General features: G+C 36.6%; 1 long non-coding RNA gene across 1 annotated transcript; it reads left to right on the top strand.

The window, feature by feature from the left end:
• The first annotated feature begins 12,575 nt into the window (after positions 1 to 12,575).
• On the top strand, positions 12,576 to 15,761 carry LOC122279711. Its single transcript, XR_006229657.1, has 3 exons — positions 12,576 to 13,058; positions 13,171 to 13,274; positions 15,504 to 15,761. It is a non-coding gene; the product is annotated as an uncharacterized LOC122279711 (long non-coding RNA).
• Positions 15,762 to 19,780: the final 4,019 nt, after the last annotated feature.

Raw genomic sequence — 19,780 nt, 5'->3', positions numbered from 1 at the left:
GTCGTCAATCTACTTCCTTCGTTATCTATCACGTGATAAAAAAAGGGAAAAGAATCTTTTATCTTCTCGTAAACTGGAATAACGTTCACACATGATGTGCAACACGAAAAGATACTGACGTATAAGGATTGCCTGTTGGGATTCCATGGTTGATTGTCAGTCCTTTTTGTCATTAGAAATAAAAATAGAACTAAACTATCGCTTCATTTGTCTGTAAAGATGTTTACAAAGATGAGATGTGAGAAAATAAGAAGAGTTCAGGCTATTCAGCATTCCCTTATTCCCCACACTTTCCAGATGTTCAGCGTGTAAATTTTTATGTTTATTTTTCCTCGTTCGTTCCAAAGCTAAAATCACACGCCAAAATCACACATTTCCAAATGTCCCGGCCATCCCCAAATCTTCCGCGACGCTCACGGGCGCATGGCTACTGCCTTTTATCCTCTATCTAGAAACGACCGAATTTCACCAATGCATTTAACATTATTCATATTTTTTTATATTTTTTAATTTTTTTCCTCAAACAGCAGATATGACTTCACCTTCATCAACATTACCAGCAAATCACAACCAACCATGAAAGAATGAGAAAGGGGGGTTTGACTCGGACAAGTGGGAGTGAAAAGGGGCATATTCTGTTGAGTAATAATACTCATATAACATATTTGTCACTGTTTTTAATAATTTTATTAAATTATTATTGTTTTTAATAAAATATATTTTTTGATCAATCACATTATATTAATGTACATATTAGTACACAGTTATACTTGCAATTAGATTTTTCATTTTATAATATATTTTACAACACATTTTAACATGAAAGTATTTTTATAAAGTAAAATTACTTTTATAAGTTATTTTACAAAAATATCCTTTATTTTAAAATATGGTTGTGTAATATGTTATAAAAAGTGATGTTTGTTTATCATTTTTCTATTCTGTTTATGATTTTTTTCGAGTTTTGTTACTTTTCATTCCACAACAAATCATACTTCTTTTTTTTTTTAATTTTTTTTAAACTAGTTTAGTTATTCTACTCATCATATATACATAATATATTTAGTAAGAAAAAAAAAATCGTGAGTGGTATTTGGTGTGAGGATAATGAGTATAATTTTTCTTTTTCTTCAACCCATTTTGTCACGTAATAAAAGTGTGCAATGTGCTATGAAGAACACGATTCCAAATAGAATTTTTAAAATAAGAAATATGTGAATAGTAATGAAATAGTTTGTAAATAATAAAAAAATAATTTTAATTAAAATATTTTATGAGATATTGGGAAAGAAGAGAGAAAAATTTGAATAAAAACATTACAAATTTAAAATATTATTTGTTAGTATTGTTTTTGTTTTGAAATTTAAAATTTTGAATTTTTTGGAAGTTCTGGAAAGTTGTAAAGATTAGTTTAAAAATTTAAAAATTTGAAATTAAAATGTATTTATTTTTTAATAATATTTAGATATTAAGATAATATGAGATGAGATAATCTATGAAGACAAATGGGGCTTAATAGTAATAGCAAAAATATATAATGAAAAAAAAAAAAACCAATCAAATTAGTAATTAAATCCTCTATATTCCTTGTTTTCGCGACCATCTATGAGAACCTGGTTGGGTTTTTATACTCATTTATAAAGAATTATAATTAACTTTGATTTTGATATTAACTTTACGTATAATCGTGAAATATATAAATATCGTATAATTATTTAAAAAAATAATATAATCTATTATTAAAAAATTAATTTTTTTCATGTAGATCTTATATTTTATTTTTTATTTTTAAAACGATTACGCAACAGTTATACAATTCATGATTGCAAATATATTTTCTTATAGCATTTACATTTAGTTTTCTATAAATTTTCTTATACTTTGATTAAAAAATACACTTCTTACACTTTTCTCATAAATCTAATTTACCTTTAAAAAATAGAAAAAACCGTATACATCTCACCCCTGTTATTTCTCTATCATATTAAAATAATATATTTTTATTATTTGTTTATTATTTTTTCTATTCATTTATTTTATACATTTTTAACTAGTCATTTTTTTGTCCTTTTCAGGAATGATTGGAAGAAATTTGTTTAACTTATTTGTTCACATTTTCTTAATGATTTAATTATTTGTTGTACCCATATTTTTTTATTTTTCATATGTAATGATTTTTTTTAATTACTCCTCTACAAATGATGATGTTTTTAAAATTAGTGTTTTCGTAATAATAATATTTAAAAAATTATATTTTCACAAATGGTCAATAGACTACATTCTAAATTATCCGAGATTTCAATTTTCTTTTTAATGAGATATTTCTAATTATGGTTATTGGCAAGTAGCAACCTGTTATTTTCATATTAAAATAATATTTCTTTATTATTTGTTCTGTTCATTTATTTGTACATTTTTAACTACTCATTTGTTTTCTTTTCGAGAATGATTGAAAGAAAACTTTTTAACTTATCTGATCACATTTTCGTAATGATTTAATTATTTGTTGTACCCATATAATTTATTTTTCATATGTAACGATTTTTTTAAAAAATTATTCATCTCTTTAAATGATAATATTTTTAAAATCAGTACATTTGTAATAATAATATTTAAAAAATTATATTTACAAATGGTTAATTTTTTTTTAGACTACATTCTAAATTATCCCATATTTCTATTTTTTTTTTTTTTTTTTTTTTTTTTTTATGTATGAGATATTTCTAATTAGGGAAATGCTAAATATACTAACAAAAAACGTAGTGTTTCTTACAAAGTGACATGGCAGGGGATATAAGTATGCATTCTTAAAAGAAAGAGATATCTCCTTCTCCCCACTCTCATTCCGTATGGTCACTGAAAAGGTATTTTTCCATCTCTCTTTCTGCACTCTTTCCTTGACTGAGACGATGTGCATAACCAATATTTCTTTTCCTGGCGTGGTGTCTGTTTACATGGGTTTGCTTCTCTTCTTTCTCTTTATTTTTATGTTTTTTTTTTTTTGGATTTATATGAGTTTGTTTCTCTCTCTAACACTTATATTGGAGAGATTTCATAAGTAATTGGAGATTTAAAAAACTTGCAATATATGTAAGCAATTTTTTATTTTTTTAGTTTTTGCTTGCTTTGCTTAATTTATTAGAACAAAATATTATTTAGCTATTCATTTGTTTACTCTTGTTTTTGGTTGAAACGGTAGAGACTTACAAGGGAATAAGCTAACGGGTTTTACTACACAACCTCTCAACACCCCACTTTTTTTTTAATTTTTTAATATTTTTTTAATTTATTTTTTGAATTTATTCTTTTTAAATTAATTTAATTATTTTATTTATTATTTATATATTAAATATTTGATAAAAGATAAAATAATAAAAATTAAAAAAAAAAAAAGGTATTAGAGTATTGGGAGGTTGTGAAGATTTTTTCTTTTAGAATTACAAATATATATAGAATGTTTAAAGAAAAAGAAGAAAATTCTTACTTTGAAAAAAAAAAAGAAAAAGGAATTTGCCTACTGCACTACCTTCTGCATGCGTGCTGCACTACATTCCATGCGTGGATTTGGTGAAAGTCTATGAGTCATGAGAGGGCCAGATGTATATTTCACCGAATGGAATTTTCTTTAAACATTTGTAAGGGATTTTGAAAAGGCGCGCGCTCTCTTTGTTTTTCTTTAGTTTTGTATTTTTATTATTTTTAATAATAATGACACGTCAGCACGTACTGGACACTCCGTTTTATTACGCACGGATAGCAACTCCCTTCTAATTATGGGTATTGGTAAGTAGCAAATGTTGTGGTAAGCAAATATTCACATCGATTTGTAGAACACACATTCATTATCATTTAAATACCAAGATTTCATTTATAATATTCATTTTTCCTTTTTTTAACAATAATTTTTGTTTGGAACTTATAAAATTTATTCTAATTTTTTTGTATGAATAATTATCGGATGAAAATTTGAAAAACAGAATAGTAGACTTGTATTCTCTCTTTATTATTATTATTTTTTGGATAGATGACTTGTATTCTTTTGATATTTGAAGATGTTTAATTTTGATTTTGATTTTTTCTTTGAGAAAAAAGAAAAATTGAGAATATGGGCGCAAACTGCTCTGGTCTTTCTTGCCAAACGAGTTTCACGCCAACGGTTAAAAGAAACAACCTCCAAATACATTGATGATTGAACTCCCGCAGTTTACTTTTGGTTTATAAACCTGAGACACGGATCCTTACCGTTCTTCCCGAGCGAGAGAGAATCATGCGCCCAGCCAGGTTCCTGGAGTTTTTATTGATCGTCTAACCCTGTAGTGTTTGGACTCTTAAAAATTTTTTATTTTACCGTACGTTGGTAGATTCGTGGGAAGAAGCATGTGATATATTTTGATGGTGTTATTGAATACAACCGGCCATCGTAAGACATTACGAGCGCGGTTCTTTGTTCGGTTTTTCTCTGCAGGGCTGTCCAAAGCTACCGCAGTTTCTGACACTTGTTGATTCCCATTGCGGCCGAAATATGTGTAGTTTTCTGGTTGAAGTCTGATCGGAATGAGATTTGCGGAAATTCCGGTATAGATCCTGTTAGGATGTACAGCGGAAAGTACCTCAAGCTCAGCTTGTAAAGTTGCTCCACAAGTTTCTTCAGATTGACAAGAGTTTTGACTTGGTGGTAAAGCGTACTATGTAGTATAAAACCAGAGTAACGCTTTAACACTCCACAGCCTAAATACTACTTAAGAGAGAATAAAAGAGAGAGAGAGTTTTCTGATCTTCTCGTTGATCTGATGCTCTTTAATCACCTTAGGGGGGGGGGCTTTTTATAGCCCCCTACATGGCTGGCCTCAAAGGCCAGTCTCTGCATGCAATGCATGCAAGTCATTTAACGCATGGCTTAAAGCCATGCGTTAGGTGAAATAGGAAAAAGGTGGGTCTGCCCACGTGGGCGGCCCCATTAATTAACATCTCCCACTCGCATACAGTGGGCATGACCCCAGGTCAGCATCTCTCTAATGTTCTCAATCTTATTTATACAAGTAAATAGGCCGTGCGACCACCAAGCATATCTATAGAAATGTGGGAGTACATACACTAAATCTCTCCCAGAGAAGACTAGCATAGTAACATCCCCAAAATGTTTGGTTATGTCCTAGACTCATTTGATTGCATCAGTTCAAGCATTTTCGAAACCCTCTTGAGTTTTAGAAAAAACTCAGAACAATGCTCGACTATCTCTAAATCATTTCAATATGTTCACAACCTTAGTCGCTACCAATATGTAGCGTCATAGTTGACGTCAGCAAACACTATTGAAGATGCGATATCAAAGAATCTTCCTTTTGCACTCATATCATTCAACTTTGGTCAAACCGCTTTCCCAGCAATGCCTCTTTAGACCATATTGGATCATGGCCATAGACAACATGCCAAAGTAGCAGACATCATAACCTCTATCTTGTGACATAGTTAAAAGTAAAGGACACAAAAAAATGAGACTCACACAGTGAGAAAGAGGGGAACCATTTACTCACTTACTCATTTGGTCGCATAAGCACATGTAGTATGAAGTACATGCTACGGTGGATTTCTCTTTCTCAAAGAGCATATGTCTATATCAACACCGTACAGATCTTAGTCTAGTCGCTTCTCAAGCGTCTAACCTGAGTTCCTCCATTTGCCCGCCTCCAAGGCGTTAAAGAGGATCTCACATCTGGCTAACCACAGGCTACATAGGTTGTGGGGTAACCCATGCATAGTCCACTCATTGGACCTTATTTTAGCTCCCACTAAAACGACATATCTTTGTGTCAACCAACTTATCCATTTGGATAAGTATCTTAGAACACAATGTCTCATCTCTACTCGCTTCTCAAGCGCTAGAGGCGATCGCTCGTGTGAGTGAGCCGATCTAAGCCTGTTGACATATCTTGTGTGTGAAGACAATACGATAAAGACAATTACTGAATCATATTGTATTAATATCCCAAAGGAAAGGTTACATCTCAATGTCACAAAAACATTTACAATCTACGCAGTCCTAGATCCCTAACATGAGCCTCAAAGACATCTCTTGCTATGGGCTTCGTTAAGGGATCAGCAACCATGCGACTCGTAGAGAGATGTTTCAGAACCACTTCCTTTTGCGCTACCATGTCTCTGATGTAGTGATATCTGATATCTATGTGTTTGGTTCTTCCATGGTACTTAGAGTCCTTAGCATATGCGAGAGCAGCCGTGCTATCGCAGAATATTGTCACCGGATCCGAATAATCCGTGCCAATGTCTAAATGCTTGAGGAATCTTCGTAACCAAACAGCTTCTTGAACTGCTGCAGAACAAGCTATGTATTCTGCCTCCATAGTGGATAAAGCTATACAAGGTTGTTTCTTGCTGCTCCACGTAATGGCGCCATTATTGAGCAGAAAGACATACCCAGTGGTTGATTTGCGCTCATCTAGGTCACTGCCCCAGTCGGCATCGCTGTAACCTTTTAGCTGCAAATCTAAACCTTGATAGCACAGCACATAGTCTGCAGTTCCCTTGAGATATCGCATAATCCTTTTAACTGCTTTCCAGTGAGCCAGTCCGGGGTTAGATTGGAATCTACTCACTAAGCCAACTGCATAGCATATGTCAGGTCGAGTACACATCATTGCGTACATCAGACTACCCACAGCATTAGCATAAGGGACACGAGCCATCTTTTCCTTTTCTATTTGAGTCTTAGGACATAACTCTTTAGATAAGTTTTCGCTTTTTGCAAGAGGGGTGTCAATGGGTTTACATTCATTCATTAGGAAACGCTCGAGGACTTTCTTTATGTAAGTCTGTTGAGACAAACACAAAAGTTTCCTTGAGCGATCTCTGTAGATCTTAACTCCCAGAATGTATTCTGCTTTACCCATATCCTTCATCTCAAAATTAAAGGATAACCACTCTTTTGTGGCGACTATCAACCCTTTATCATTTCCAGCTAGTAGTATGTCGTCAACATATAATGACAACATAATGAAACTCTTCTTGGACCTTTTGACATAGACACAATGGTCCTCTGTGATCATCGTAAACCCATTCGAAAGAACGGCTCGATGGAATCTGAGGTACCATTGCCTAGATGATTGTTTTAGGCCATATATAGATCGTTTGAGCTTGCACACTTTGCGCTCTTGATCTTTGACCACAAAACCCGTTGGTTGATCCATATAGATCTCCTCATCTAGTTCTCCATTGAGAAATGCTGTCTTAACATCCATTTGGTAGAGTTCCAAATCCATGTTTGCTACTATAGCTAGAATCAGGCGAATTGAAGCAAACCTCACCACTGGTGAAAAAGTTTCCTCATAGTCTATACCCTCTTGCTGGGTATATCCTTTCGCCACTAAGCGAGCTTTGTACTTATCTATTGATCCATCCGACTTGCGTTTGACTTTTAGAACCCATTTGTTCCCAATAGTCTTACGCCCTCTCGGTAGATCAACCAGATCCCAAACCTGGTTTGTCTTCATAGACTCAATTTCATCATTAAGAGCTTTCATCCACTCATCTTTAGTAGAAGATGAGAGAGCCTCATGGATTGTCCTAGGCTCATCATCATCATGCGGAGCTACCATAAAAGCTTCCCCTTCAATCTCAAAACGACGACGGGGAATACTTTCACGTGTGCTTCTACGCGGCTGAGGTTGTTGTGATTGATTGACAAGCGGTGTGCTCCCACTCGGATTTAAGTTTCTTTTATCATTTGTAGGAGCTCGAAGAATTTCTTCCTCATTCTCAACTAAATTCCTTGGAGCACTTTCCTCTTGTTCCACAATCTCATGAAGTTCCAAACTCCTATCAACCTCACCTCTACTTGGAAATTCATTTTCAATGAAGTCCACATCTCGTGATTCAATCTCAGTTACACTTCCATCAGTTTGTTCACCTATTAACACATACCCTTTAGAGTGTTCCGAGTACCTTATAAAGATACACTTCTTCCCTCTAGGGCCTAATTTCCCATACTTATGAGAAAGATCATGAACAAAACCCGTTGAACCCCATGGCCGCAAGCTACTCAAATTGGGTTTCTCGCCGGTCCATAGTTCATATGGGGTGGAAGTTACTGATTTGGAGGGCACTCGGTTAAGAATGTAGGCAGCAGTCAAAAGTGCATCCCCCCAAAAAGAAATTGGTAGGTTTGCTTGCGCCATCATTGACCTAACCATCTCAAGCAGTGTTCGATTTCTCCTTTCCGCCACGCCATTTTGCTGTGGCGTACTTGGCATCGTTAACTGTCTTTTGATTCCTTTTTCATCACAGAGCCTTTTAAATTGCTTAGAGAGATATTCACGTCCTCGGTCAGTTCTTAGAGTCTTTAAACTCTTATCTAACTGATTCTCAACCATTCTTAGATATCGCCTAAAACATTCCAATGCTTCAGACTTATGGGAGATTAAGTAGACATGACCGTAACGTAAAAAATCATCTATAAAGGTGATGAAGTAGACACCTCCGTGTCTTGCCCTCACACTCATTGGACCACAGATGTCTGAGTGGACTAATTGCAGTGGAAAAGATGCCCTTGTGGCTTTTCCAAACGGTTTTCTCTTAGCTTTTCCCATTAGACAATGTTCACACGTGGGCAAGATGACCTTAGCGAGATTGCCTATCAGGCCTTCTCTAGCTAATCGAGTCATTCTATCTTGCCCTATATGGCCAAGCCTAGCATGCCATGTGTATGAATCCAAATTATCAATTGATGAAGAAAGAAAAGCAATGGATTCATTTATATTAGAATAAACCAAATCCAATATCATAAAACCGTCTTGAAGAAAAGCTTTGCCATAAAACACATGCCCCAAAAGCAAGGAAACATAATTGTTTTCAAATACAATTCGAAAACCAAGTTTCAATAGAGTAACAACTGAAAGTAAGTTTCGTCGGATCTCGGGAGCATAAAGCACATTGTGGAGGAAAAGAGTGCGGCCACCCCGCAAGTCCAGCTTGTAGGTACCAAGTCCCAGTACCTCCACGCTAGCTCCATTCCCCACCTTGATATCACGGCTCCCAGTTGGAATCCGGCGATACTCCACAAATCCGACTCTATCTCGCGCTATGTGCTCGGTCGCTCCTGAATCAACAGTCCACAAAGGATAGGATTCAGCAACCATCACATGGCTAGTTACAAAAACAATGCGAGAAAAGTCAGAGTGTACCTTCTTCGGCTCAGTGCAGTCACGAGCGAAGTGGCCAATCTTTCCGCAGTTGAAACACTCTAATTTTGACTTGTTTTTCCCGCGCTTGCCCCTCTTGGTGCGCTGAGAAGTTCCTGACACTTTTTTAATATGTCCAGCAGCTACTCCATTCTTGGACTTCTTGCGCTTAGGCCTTGATGCCTTGCGCGAACCAGCATTAGCCACATAGGCCGTATGATTGGGCTTAGCAGCCTCTAGGCGCTCAGCCTCCAATTCCAAGTGACGCGAGACATCATCAAAGTCTTTGATATTCTTGTTATGCGTTAGGTTCTGGCTCATATTGTCCCAAGAATTCGGTAGTGATCTTATCACTGCCTGCACTTGCTGTTCATCTGTCAGGTTGTTTCCTGCCGACCTAAGTTCGCCGATCATAGTTGACATAGCCCTAAGATGCTGCTTCATCGTGTGGTCAGAGCGCATCTTATAGGAGTCAAACCTCATGGTTAATCCACGCAACCTAGTGGCTGAAGTTCCACCAAACTTCAATTTCAAAGCATTCCACATGCTTTGGGCAGTGTCATAGACCTCGAACTCACACATCAGATCATTGTGCATGCTGCTTAACATAATTATGCGCGCGCACCGATTTTTCTTAGCCCATTGGGTATAGGCTTGTTGATCTATCTTGTGTTGTTCCGAGTTCCCTTCCTCGGGCTTAGTAAGAGTGTGAGATAAGGCCTCCAAGACCTCTTGCTCATCTAAGACATACTGGATCTTGCGATGCCATATGTCATAGTTTTCCCCATCTAATTTCTCCCCTTTGTTTAAGTCGGCAACAATACTCTTGGATGCCATTTCACTACAATACGCAAAGACGGGATATTATTCACACACCTTAGAAATCTGCCGCGTCCTTTCAAGTTAGAAAAAGAATAATTTAGACATGTCGCAAGATCGAAAAATCGCTAGGCTTCAGAATCATCTCTTGCGCCACAATATCCAATTATTAGATTTCTAGCTCAATTCCCGCGCAAATTTAAAAAAAAACGAATATGGGAGAATTTATCATCATAAATCTCAACCATACTCCCACTATCTCAAGTAGTCATCTAGACCTAGTCACATGTAAAGACATAACCTACTAAAATCCGCAGTAACCTTTTGGGCCAGTCTACAAGGACAGCTACCCAGACCATGGCAACCTGTTGGGCCAGTCTACAAAGATGGTTCATATGAGACCATTACAGTCAATTTTTCTTGTTCCATCAGTGCATTTACAGTTCTTACTGGGGTCACCATGGTCTTTTGGCTATTCAGTGCATTTACAGTTCTTACTGGGGTCACTGCAATTTTTTCAGCCTATCATTCACACTGACAATTCTAGCTAAGACCACTTAATGGGATTTTCAATTTTATCACTGAAAGAAATAGAGACTAATGTCTAAACATTCAAGTCTCAAACCCAGCTTTCATAGATGATAAAATAATCATATTTCCACATGTTCAATACACATATACATGTTATCACATTTAATCTCAAAATTAAATAAAAGATCACATGTAATATAACATTATGGAAAAAAAATAGCATGAATATAACCAAATATTCACATGTTATCATATTTAATCTCATAATTAAATAAAAGATCACATGTAATATAACAATATATCTAAACATATATTGAATCATGCCAATTTTTTTTTTTTTTTATTATTAATTTTCGGGTTTAAAAAAAATACAAAAAAAATACTGGGCTTAAAAAGCCCAGCCCCCTTCTTTTTGTTCTACTTAAACCCAAAACAAAAAATGGCCCAAAGGGCCCAAGCCCAGCCCGGCCCACAGAGGATAGATGACTAAAGTCATCTTCTTCCTCCCGCGAGTTACTGTTCACGTGAACAGTAACTCCGAAATTTTTTTTTTTTCCAGAAACCGTTTATGGACATCTCCGGCTCCTCCGATCGCTGGAAATTGCTTCCTGAGGAAGCTGGGTGCTGCCGCAGCACCTAGGTGGTGCTGGCAGCACCTCACGGTGCGCGCAGAACCCCACGGTGCGCGCTGCACCGAGCCGGTGCTGCTCTGGCGCAGCACCTCACGGTGCGCGCAGCACCGAGCCGGTGCTGGCAGCACCCCTCTGGTGCGCCCAGCACCGAGGTGGTGCTGCATAGTGCCCCCACGGTGCACGGAGCACCGTGGGCACCTGCTGGTGCGCGCGACACCGTGGTGCGCGCACGGTTCTCGCAGGTGGTGCTGGCAGCACCTCACGGTGCGCGCAGCACCGAGCCAGCGCTGCTCTGGTGCGTGCAGCACCGAGCCGGCGCTGCTCTGGTGCGCGCAGCACCTCACGGTGCGCAGCATCGAGCCGTCGCGGTTCTGGTGCTGGCAGCACCCCTCAGGTGCGCGCAGCACCGAGGCGGTGCTTGCAGCACCGTCGTGGTGCCCCCACGATGCTCCGTGCACCGTGGGCTCCCACCGGTGTTTGCTGCACCGTGGTGCACGCAGCACCATTGCAGGGGTGCCGCGCAGCACCCTACGGTGCGCGCTGCACCACCATGCTCAGGTGGTGCGCGCCGCACCACCATGCGTGGGGTTGGTGCACGCTGCACCACCGTGTGTGGGTGGTGAGCGCTGCACCACAGCAGCGGCTTCGGCCATATATATATATATATATATATATTTTTTTTTTATAAAAAAAAATACTGCAGCATCACATATGCGCAAATAAAAAAAACACAGTTTACATTAAAGAAACTGGAAGCAATTATTAAATGGCTCTGATACCAATTGTTAGGATGTACAGCGGAAAGTACCTCAAGCCCAGCTTGTAAAGTTGCTCCACAAGTTTCTTCAGATTGACAAGAGTTTTGACTTGGTGGTAAAGCGTACTATGTAGTATAAAACCAGAGTAACGCTTTAACACTCAACAGCCTAAATACTACTTAAGAGAGAATAAAAGAGAGAGAGAGTTTTCTGATCTTCTCGTTGATCTGATGCTCTTTAATCACCTTAGGGGGGGGGGCTTTTTATAGCCCCCTACATGGCTGGCCTCAAAGGCCAGCCTCTGCATGCAATGCATGCAAGTCATTTAACGCATGGCTTAAAGCCATGCATTAGGTGAAATAGGAAAAAGGTGGGTCTGCCCACGTGGGCGGCCCCATTAATTAACAGATCCCAATCCCCTGGCCCTATTTACTCTCACCATCTTGCTCCCTATCGTAGTCTCCCACCAAATCAACAACTATATTCTGTCTATGGTGAGTTAGAATGTTGTTGGGTTTGCTAAAATATTATCGGTTTAATTAGTTCTGTTTATGTTATCAGGATATTTCGCTTACTATTTCTTTTTGCCCAAAGAGTTCCGGTGTTTGGTGGTGTGGCCGATGCTATTATAGACAGACACTACAAGAAATCGGGGTTATTCCGGCGATTTAATAATCGCCGCAAAATATTTCGTTGGCAAAAGTATGTTTTGCCGGCGAGTTAAAAATCCCCGCGAAATTCATGATCTAATAATACCATTTACTAGCCGGGGCTTATAATAACTATTGCAACGATTATAAAATCGCTGCTATATTGCAATATACTTTTGCCTGCGCCAAAACTACGTCACTTTACCTCTATCTTTGGGCGCGAAGTATTATTTTTCATCCTCGTCCCGCGTCCCCCCCCCTGCAACCACCAAAACCCACCCCCCGATTCCCTACGGCCTGCTCCTTCGTTCTCCACAGCCGAGTAAAACATACTGTCCTTCTCCAAAAGACCACCGACGCCATATGCTTACCTATTTCAGCCGAAGGAAATCTCCAGCGATTTAGCCACACCACCACCACGCCATTTTCTTCCCACGGAGGTTGAACCAGAGTCCATACGGCTGAAAGCTTCAGGTTCCATTCTTCGTCTCTCTCTCTCTCTCTCTCTCTCTCTCTCTCTCTCTCTGTCTCACACACTATCTCTCTCTCTCTCACTCGTGAAAACCCTCTGATTTTGTAATCCTAGGGCATTCAGTTGTTTCCCCTTCTCTATCTCCACCGAAGATTGAATGGGAAAGTTGGTGCTGCACGGCTTGTGAAGTGCTTGGAGTTCTGAGTTTCCGACCACTGGTAAGCACCTTCTCCTTCTCTGCTTCTCACCACACACCCACGTTCACTTCAAGTTATAATTTTTTAGCCCCATCCTTTTCGTTCGGTATTTAACAACTGATTTTTTGCTTCCTAATTGAACTATAGTTTTAAAATTTGGACTTGAATGTAAAATGGAAACAATATTCCATTCTGAAACCCCCAATTGCAGTTCAATAATGATGCAAATGGTAGCCGACCTGCCAAGATAGATATAACTGGCTTTAGTGATTTTAAATTAAATGCTGCTGGGCTGTTCTCTGGTATTTAGTTTATCTGATTTTATCACTATGGAAAATTAATTATTGAACTGTTTCTTAGTTTTTGGCCTATGCAGCGAGTTGCTTAGGGTTTTTATTTGAAATCTGTGCTTCTCCAGTTTCTGTATATAAGAGTCCCTGACATTTCTTGCTTCTCATCTGTTCCTTTGTATGGTTTATACTTTATTTGTTGCATGGATGATTTGTGTTTTATTGGTTTGTTTCTGTTATAGTACCCTGTGGGGCTGGTTTGATGTTGGTGGTTTGTGGTGATCATTTTCCCTAGCCTTCAGACAGTTTTTAATTTGTATTGTGTTAAGTATTCTTTTTTTCACTTAAATAGGTATGTGATTTTAATTTTGACAAGTATAAAAGAGATAGTATAAGAGAACTCATCTACATGATTTCTGATGGGACTATTCCATACAAATCAGGGTTATCTCTTCCCTCAACACCTTAAACTTGTGGGCGAGTTATCTTTTAAGGGATATCAACATTTGTAATGTTTTTCTTTAGTTCTGTTTCTGCTTTAGATTGTACTTAGGTTTATTCTCTTGTATACTACCCGTGTACTTGGGCTATGCCTATTTACTATGAATAAAATCCATAATATCTATCAAAAAACATAAAAAACCTATATGTTAGTTAGCTGGAAAATGTTCAACAGAGTTTTTTCCAGCTAGACATTTTTGGATGCCATATGAGTTTTGGAAAACGGATGACAAATTTAGCCTTTTGATTGCTCTATGTTCATGATCACTAATATGATGTAGAAGAGTCTTTGAATCATTATTTTAGAACTTAGATCAGCAAAAGAGTACTCACTTTTGCATCATGCATTTAGAAGCCACAGTTTGTGTTTTTATCAAATAGGCGAATATGGCATAGCATTTTTTGTGTTATTTTGTTAAGAGTAGGTTACACATTTATTACTTGCAGATATCGCTTGCTTTAAGTACTCTATCACAGTTTGTAATACTGTAAATAGTTACAGTATCAACATCAAACTAGTTTTTAGTAAAAAACTACCGGGCTAAAGTAAATCTCTTTGCTAACTTTTAGTGCACATGTATTAAAATATGTATTAAATAAAGTATTAAAAAAAGTTAATTTTTATTCTCTAGAAATACTTATTATAAACTAAAGTAAGTATACAAAACTGACAACTCCATTTTTGGATCAAGATGTATGGGGGTTCTTCCTTTAACTTGAGATATTGAACATGCATATGATTGTTAAATCTATTCTTCCCAAACATTTTATACCCACACCAAAATTTGGCAGATCATACATCAAAGCTATTTAAATTGACCAACTTTATGAATAAGTTTAGAGAAAAAAGATGTGATGCATATCGCTAACATCAATACACCTGTAATAAAGGAACTTCCTCGATGGGCAGTTCCGCTCCAAGGTCTCCACGAGCAACCATTGCCTGCAAAAAAATAAAGAAAACTAGTTCTGTTGCCATAGGAAGGATGATATGTCTTTGAAGGTCACAAAAAGATTCTTTCAGATCCTTAATATGTTTCCTCATATCAAAAAAAAAAAAAAACTAGAAGATTTGTCCAAAAGATTGCTAATTAGTTAACAGTGAGTACAAGCATGTTATTTTTATGGTTCCCTTTTTTTTTTTTTTTTTTTCTGGGTGGGGGGGCGGTGTGGTGACCATAAATTCTGTCCTGATTTCTTTTGTACTTATATAATCATCTGTTTTTAATTCTTTGAGAATATTAAGCAGGCAATGAACTTAATGTAAAACTTCCCACAGCAGTTTTTTCTGAGATTAGGGATCACCTGTCAGCACACTTCTTAACTTTTAACAACTGCGAAACACCTGCAGTATTATATGTTTTACTACTAATATTGTTTTAATAATTGGTTGCTTAGGCCCTGTCTCTTTCTTGGAAATAATTGTGTGTTTTAATTTGCATTTGGTTTGAATTTGCAGCAGATTGCCATTGTGCAGCAATAGCAATTAAAACATCACGCACATCCTGCCGCGACTGTTGTTGCTAAATAGGTAACTATGATTTTGTATTTTTGGCCTACTTTCTGGCTTGATTTGCTGTGAGTGGCAGAAAAGTACAAGAACTTAGATCCATGAAATCCTAGATGCATAAACCAGTGGACTTGGTATGGACTTTTTGGTTTTAAAGACTACCATGTATAAAGCGAATAATCCAAAATTTCAATACTATTTTTGTCATCCGTTTGTCTTCCATGTTTAAAACAGTATTTTGATGAATACATATAGAGCTAAAACATTAACGACCAATTCTATGTTTACACTTATATATATGGCCTGTTTAAAACAGCTTGTTTTTCTCCTATGAATTCTTTGTACAATGTGGGATCTGATTATTTATATGTTGATTATAATATCACATATTAGTTATATATATGTTATAACTAGTGTGTGTTTTATATAGAATTATTCAAATTTACTTTTAGTGTGATTAAAAGAATAGAACATCATATCCTAGTATTTTAGATTGTTTAAAGTTAATTTATCTTTTTACTCGTTTTGGGATCTCAGATAACAAAATTGAGTCTTTTGTTATAAAAATTTAATTGAATGGAAATATAGATTTTATTTTATTTATTTTTATTAATAAACAAAAGACTCAATATACTTTTGTTTATTTATATGAAATAGATTAGTTAAACTGAATTAGAAAAATAAATAAATTGATGATTTAAGGATCGATGGCCACCGACCCTATTAGAGAAACCCAACAAATCTAGATTTTAAGGAAGGTCACCCTTAATTGATAGTCATGTCCCTTTTTGTACAGGCCTCTGGATCTCTCTCTGCCATTACTTCAAATCTTTGGGTTTTGCCTCTACCATTAGGCTCTAGCCTTCCTTTAGTGCTGATAAGAGAGGCAGGCCAAGGGCCACATGAGCAGTTTGACATTTGTGTTTGTGGTTGAGTTATTGACCATGCTAACTCAATAAGAAATTAAAGGGTTGACCAGATTTGGGTTTTTTTTTTTTTTAAAACGTCAACTATAATTTTTGCATATAATTATAAAAATGTTATAATTCTAAATAAATAAATTTACAAATTGCTATAAATTTGTAACTCGTGAAAATAATTTGTGACATTTTACATATATTAATATGATTATAAATTTATTTTTATAATCATTTTGGTTCTAATAATAAAAAGGAGGATGTTTCATTTGCAACAACAAGGCATTGCAAGATGAAAGAGCATTGAAATTCAAAACAACGGTAAAGAAGGGAAGTATGCATTGATATGTCTTGAGGTTGCCAGTGGAAACCCATACTCTCTGTTAATGATATTCAACAGAGATCAACCATTTCTGCATTAGACAGGTTTTAGGTTTTTTCCCCTCTATTATTTTACAAATATCTTGCTTCTTTCTCCATCTTAGGACTGAAGAAACCCAACAAGTGCTGTAGGTTTATTTAAAGTAAAATAAACCTATTCCACGGCAGTTAGAGATTTACTAACACCATCGCTAAGATGGTACTCATTAAAGTCACTTGTCAACTTAATCCCATCTCCTTCGGACATATTAACATATTAACAGAAACCAGACCTGAAAATTAGTTATGAGCGCCCTATATTTTAGATACTAGACTAACTTGTTGATTTGGTTTGAATTACCATGCATTATCAATCGGGGAATAGAGTGAAGGTAAGATCCATAACCAATTCTAATGTCGCTTTTATTGTTATTTATCATTGTATGTTTTACTACTAAAACATGTTTATGGATCTGAATGGCTTCATTCAAAATAGGGGCAAGAGGTTGCCTTGGAACAACCTTTTTAAATTTGTGGCTGCAAAAAACGTGTAACTAAATTTAAGTAGAGTTAATGCTTATCTAGAATATGAGAATGTGGCAGAGTATTTAAGGAAGCCCCGTGGAATCAGATTTATAATCATAGCAGGTTATACACTTTTCCTTAGCTTTCAAGCGTGTGCTGTAGGTTGTATCGTGCCAAGTGTTTAGTTCTTTCAGATAATGTTGGTTGGATGAGTCTCATGTATCAACTATTTAGGCAATGAATACTTCCTTTGTTGGTGTTTTACAGTTTTAAAGGCTTTGAGCACCAATTCCTGAATGATGAAGCTCTTCGACATGTCCCAAATAATGATGGTAAGCTTCATTAACACTGATTGCATACAAGAAGTGATTAAGTTCTGTTACAGTACCCTCACTGCAGTAGTATAACTTAAGTTTTGGTTGTGGTGCACCTGTCATAATGGAAGGGGACAAAAAGCTGGTCATGCCAATATCTCAACTTAATTGCTGAGTGCTGATTTTGCTGCTGACTTAACATATTGGTATGTGAGTCATCTTGCGGTATGTTTTTCCCCCCCAGCCAGCAGTTAGTATAACTGCTGCATGCATATTGGGAATCGACCCATCAAGGGTTGGCAGATACTCTAGGTTAGATATAAGGCCTGAACTTTGCCCACAGTTTTGCTTAAATACATCGTTCAGATTTCCAAACTGATTGGTCATTTAACTCACTCAATTAATTCATCATGTATGGAATAATTTACGGAAATGGTTTGCCTAAGCAGGACACAATCAGGGTTATTTTGACAACCATCGATACACACCTTGCTCATGCCATTCTTTTCAGATTCTGCATGGGGAGTGAGTTAACAAATTGAATCAACATTTTGCTTATTTAAATTGAGTCTTGTTTCATCAGATTTTTGGCCGAGTAGTATAAATTGAGTCTTGTTTCATCATTTTTTGGCCGAGCTTGTATAAATTGAGTCCCCAGGACGTAGTTGTAGCTAAAATTCTCATGCTTCTTCGAGCATATTGCACATGCACCATAGATCAATCCATCCATGGCTGCTTGAATATTAAGCAACTCGTGGTACGGCTGCGCCCATTTTGTACCTGGCGCATGCAAATAGGTGAATTGATGGGAATAACAAGTTTTGGAAAAAATAGTTGGCTAAGGTACATGATTTAAGGATTTTTGCTTTTTCCTTAATGTGATCCAAAACAAAAACTAGAGAAACTTGTAGTGTACATGCAATTACGACATTACAGCCGAGTAAATATATATATTAGCATACAATAGAAACCCCCATATCAATTAGTAATTGCATGCTGCAGCGAGCTATCGGAAAGAACAACTTAATAATAGGGTTTTTCTTGGTCATCCAAATGCTAGGATCAGTTTCTTATTTGGCCAGCGATTCTTCCTCAAACCGCTTATTATAGGATGAGATGAAGGGCACTCTATGGCTTCTGACTTTTTTGCCACTTTCTGTCCAAGTCTTGAATCGCCCGACAGTAAGATTTATATGACCAAATGTTAGTAAGTTATTAGTCTCACCATTAACAACAAATAAATCTCATCTCTGCAAGACTTAATACACTTTCAACAGCATGCCATAATTAGTTAGTTTACCTTGTGCCTCTATGATTAATACTAAATCCACTGCATTTATATTTTCTTAAACTATCTCAATTTCTGATGGGCCTGTTGTCAATTTCTGAACCCTTGTGGATATCTCATGTTATTTTCAGGTGATATGGCCAACCACCTTTATGGGCTGACCGTTGTGGGAGCGGCGTTATCTTGGTGTTCACCACCTTTCTTTGTAAAAGTCATCTTGTGAAAATTGGATGTTTTAATTGGTTGAAAAGTCCTGAACTAATATGAGATGTTTTACTGGTAGTTGTTGGTTTTAGTGAGAGTAGAGTCATCTAGAAATAACTTATACTAGTGATATTTATCTTTTGAGTAATTAGTAGCTCAGTTTGTAATTGATATGATTCGTATAATGCACCACCCAATGTAAAAAGATATTATATGATTGTTGGTCAATTCATTTGATGCATATGAGTAAATTTTGAATTGAATAGAAATGGTTAGCTCAATTTTTGTTTAAGTATGGAAAATTAAATGATCATGTCTATCAGGTGCTATTCGATGAATGGAGAAAGTATAAATGAGACCTAGTAACCCATTAAGAATATTGGGTTACTAGGTTATATAAAATTCGATTTTCAGGTTTCTCCAGCGATTTTTTAATCGCCGTCAATAATTTCAAAAAACCATTTAATACGATAGATTCCCATTAGAAAATCCTATTGCAGCGATGTTTAGTCGCTGGCAAATCATATGGCAGCGAGTTTTATCTCGCTGCCATATGCTATTGATACAGAAAACCATATAGCAGCGATTAACAAACCGCTGCCATATCATATAGCAGCG

Source organism: Carya illinoinensis, chromosome 1 (assembly GCF_018687715.1).
Source record: "Carya illinoinensis cultivar Pawnee chromosome 1, C.illinoinensisPawnee_v1, whole genome shotgun sequence".
NCBI classification, from domain to species: Eukaryota; Viridiplantae; Streptophyta; class Magnoliopsida; order Fagales; family Juglandaceae; genus Carya; species Carya illinoinensis.
Note: the sequence above shows the minus strand (reverse complement) of the source record. Positions and strands in the feature narration are given on the sequence as shown.